This window comes from Oryzias melastigma, unplaced genomic scaffold, assembly GCF_002922805.2.
Source record: "Oryzias melastigma strain HK-1 unplaced genomic scaffold, ASM292280v2 sc00326, whole genome shotgun sequence".
NCBI classification, from domain to species: Eukaryota; Metazoa; Chordata; class Actinopteri; order Beloniformes; family Adrianichthyidae; genus Oryzias; species Oryzias melastigma.
In genome coordinates, this window is record NW_023416930.1 from 39,090 (window position 1) to 43,065 (window position 3,976).

The 3,976-nt window shown below is 44.0% G+C and overlaps 1 long non-coding RNA gene across 1 annotated transcript in view; it reads left to right on the forward strand.

Moving 5' to 3' along the window:
• Positions 1-3,458, forward strand: part of LOC112138494 — a 19,398-nt gene extending 15,940 nt beyond the window's left edge. The window contains exons 2-3 of the long non-coding RNA XR_002917792.2: positions 2,808-2,981; positions 3,301-3,458. This is a non-coding gene — a long non-coding RNA (uncharacterized LOC112138494). The remainder of the gene's footprint in view (positions 1-2,807; positions 2,982-3,300) is intronic.
• The last annotated feature ends 518 nt before the right edge of the window (positions 3,459-3,976 follow it).

The window sequence follows — 3,976 nt, forward strand, 5'->3', positions numbered from 1 at the left end:
TAATCAGGAGCTTCCAGACGGGAGCGTAAATGCCATATCTAATATGAACAAGATGTTCTAATGAAATCAAAATGTTTACACATTGTGGACAGGGTGTTCTGACAATAAGAAAACAAGACTCAGAGGATGAGACATAAGCAAATGTAGAAGTCAGAAGTAAGAGGTGTACAGGTGGGGTGGTAGTGAGTTCATGGATTGTGAAATTTTAGAAAAAAGGGAAAAGAGGGCCCTAGAATTTCCTTCACGAGAGTTAATTAGAGCAGAGAAGTAGTCAGATTTGGCTTTAGAAACTGAGTCTTTGTATTGGGAAAGATGGCAGAGATACATGTCCTTGTGGACAGAGAGACCAGTTTTTCTGACGAGTCTTTCGAGTCTACGTCCTTTAGCTTTTAGTTGTCTGAGGGTGGGGGTGAACCAGGGAGCAGTGACAGAAAAGGAGACAGTTCTGGTTCTGAGTGGAGCATGAATATCCAGGATGTTGTGGAGGTGGTTGTTATAATATGGAACCAGTTCATCCGGGTTATGAAGACCATCCGCACAGGGGAGGTTAGTGATGTCAGAGGAAAGTTGATCCAGGTTGATACTGTTGATTTTTCGGTAGGTGATGCTGCGTGGGGGTTTGATCCAGAGGATGAAAGATTGACACTAAATGTTACTAGAGAGTTGTCCGACAGAGGAAAGGAATCTGCTTTGCAGTCATCTGGTAGGACACCTGAGGAGCAAACAAGGTCCAAAATATGTCCTTTGGTATGGGTGGGAACCGTGATATGCCGATGGAAACCAAAACTGTACAAACAGGATACAAAGTCTTTGGTAGTAGAGTTATTACTTTTGTCCAAATGAATATTAAAGTCACCCAGGATTATTATGTTTTTTGTAAGTAATGAGAGATGTGTCAAAAAGCAGGAGAAATCAGAAATAAACTGCTTATTGGGCTTAGGTGGGCGATAAATGGTGGCAATGATAGTTGGGTTTGATGCAGAAAACTGACAGACTGAGGATTCAAAATATTCAAACACTGGAGCAGTCACTCGTGATATCCTCCAGTTCTCGCGATAAATCATTGCGAGACCGCCCCCCGCGGCCCGAGTCCAGTGGTTTGGCGATGTAAATAAACCCCGGTGGGGTAGCGTCATTAAGGGGAGTAAAATCCTGCGGAGTTTGCCATGTTTCAGTCAAGCACATGAAATCCAACTCACGATTGATGAGAAGATCTTGGACAAGATCCCCCTTGGTTGTGAGGGAGCGAATGTTCAAAAGACCAAAGTTGACAGTCAAGCAGGGGAAGTTGTTAGCCGTGTTTTTAGCCAAGCAAGCTAGCCGGGCTAGGAGACTGTGGTCAGCTTGGCGACCGGAGTTCTTCGGAGGATGGCGAGCAGAGGACCAGAATGATTTGACAGGGCTGTTGTTGTTGTCATACTGGAAGTTCCGACGAGATCCTCGATGAGTGTATCTTTGTCGGGGGACGTATAAAATGTCCAGATGTTGGAGTAGAGCTAGCGGCGGTGGTCCGGGAGGAGAGGTCTGGAGTTTAACAAGTTCAGCGGCAGAGTATTGGAGCAGTGCTGTCGAAAGTTGCTGGACAAACGACAGAATAGTCCAGGCAAGTATAACCCACACACGATTAATCCACATAGTTGATAGTGGAGGAGGGTTCAGTAAGTATCCAGGGAGCAGCGGCTGCCAAGTGCGCCCGTGTTCACTCAACTGGAAGTGACAAAAAGTATTCTCTGCAGCATGTGGAGCACTAAGTTCCACCTCGTCGGAACAGCCTGGATTAGGTTGTAACCTGGTAGGCCAAGTTCCCTCTAAAAGTTTGACAGACGCTGTTTGTCCAGAATGGAGTGTTGGAAATGTGTGGAACACGTCTTAAGCATTGTAATGACATCTGTGTCACCAACTTGCTGCAATCACAGTTGAAACGGCTCCAGCTCTTTTTATTGATTTATTTTCTCTTTGAGCTGCACGTGGTTGGTCAACATTAGAGATGGGATTTCTGCAGGGTTCTCACAGGGTCTGAAAAAGTCTAAGAAACATTGAATTCATGAATGTGGAAATAATACCTTATAAACCTAGAAAAGTCTTGAATTTATATTTTGAGCCTTAAAAATTGTTCTTCTAAAATTTTACTCTATCATGTTTCTAATAAAAAATGAATCGAATGAATTCTTTGATGAAATGATGTAAATAAAGAGCATCAGAACCAATCGTTATGCAGCGATACACTGGATGTCCACTGCTGGCTGAAAGACAATAGAAAACTAAAAAGAAGCTCTACAGCATCACAGTACAGAACACAAACAAAAATGAGAGAAGCTTCAGTTTGGATGATGGAGAAATGCACATTTAACGTGACATTGAAGAATAAAACATCTTTGAGGTTTATTACACGTCTGTAAAAAGAGACTTCAACTTGGATCAATGCTAAATCTACAAAGCACTTAAAGATGGAGCTGAAATTCTCCCATGATTCATTGATGTTTGGAGCAGAGCTGAGCAGAAAGAGGAAGTGGACTTTTTCTGCTGATTGTGCAGAAACATCAGTTGGTTTAGATGCAGCCACTGGCTGATGTTTGACTTTCACACATCTGGACTTCTTTACTGAAGCAGCTGCATGTTGTCCTGAATGTTCCTGAATGTTCTTCTTCTCTGCTTCTGCTGGACTCTTCTGATCTGCTGCTGTTGATTCACATCTTTGGACTTTTTCCAAACTTTCTGGTCTTCTTCAACTCTGAACTCTTTAGAAGAACTGAAGGATGAAAAACATGAACTTTGTCTTTAAATGAAACTCTTTCTTCTGGATTCAGGTTGAGGATCTGCAATTTGTCAAAGATCAGCTGTGCTGCTCTGGTCGCAACTCTGAATTTAAACCCATCCCACCTGACAGAACTCGACCTGAGCTTAAATGACCTTCATTCTTCAGATGTTCAGCAGCTCCGGGATCTGGTGAAGAGTCCAAACTCCAAACTGCAGACTCTGAGGTCAGTAGAGGGTTGGAGTCAGTCCAGCTGCTTCCAGATGTTTGGTCCTAAAGTTAGTCTGAGAGCAAAGATGCAGAGGTTCCTGTAAAGCTGCAGCTTCTCAGTGAAGCTCTGAGGAGAATGATGACAGGCTTCAGGACAACAGTCAGCCAATCAGAGCAGCAGAAGCTCCAACAGGTGAAGATGACAGGAAGCTGCTGCTCTGAACAGAACTGAAGCTCCTGCTGCTCTTTCTGCTGCTGTGCTGCATCACTGACTGACACACCACCATCAGATAGAGACAACACTTCATCTCTGGACTTCTCATTTCTTTCTGCAGGTTGTGAGTCTGATGTTCCTTCTGGTGGATCAGAGAAAATCATCATTATCATCATCATCATCATCATCATCATCATCATCATCATCATCATCATCTGGTCTGCAGAGATGTTGTTCCTGGAGGTGGAGAGCAGAGTGATGGAGGAATCAGAGGAAGTGGAGATGATCATCAGAGCTGCAGCATGAACTGATCTGAGATCAGCTCCACTGTCTCTCTCAGCATCAAGTGGACAGTTATTGTGCTGCAGCTCCCCCGGTGGACTGATGGAGAACTGCACTTCATCTTCTCATTCTAACTTGGAGTGTTGGGAAGTCTTCTGCTTCTCTTCTCTCTCGTATTTGGAGCTTCTCTTAACTTTGTCCACACACTCTTGCTGTAGTTTTCTCCTCATGTGTCCAGAAACTGTTTCTCTGAATGATCTGCGTGGTGATTCATCAGATTCAGACATGATGGTTTCCTGCAGAAGCTCAGAAGTCTTTTCTGGTGTTTCTTGGACTCCTGCACGTCTCTGTACCACAGAGTGGACCAGCATTCTCTGAACATCCTTCAGCTGGTCCAGAAAGCAGCAGCATGGCTGTTGACCAAAGAAAGAAAACCTTCCAGCAGTTCTGGCCTCAGGATTCTCCATCTGGGAGCATTTTGGTTCTTCTTTTTCATCTTTATCAGACCTTTCAGA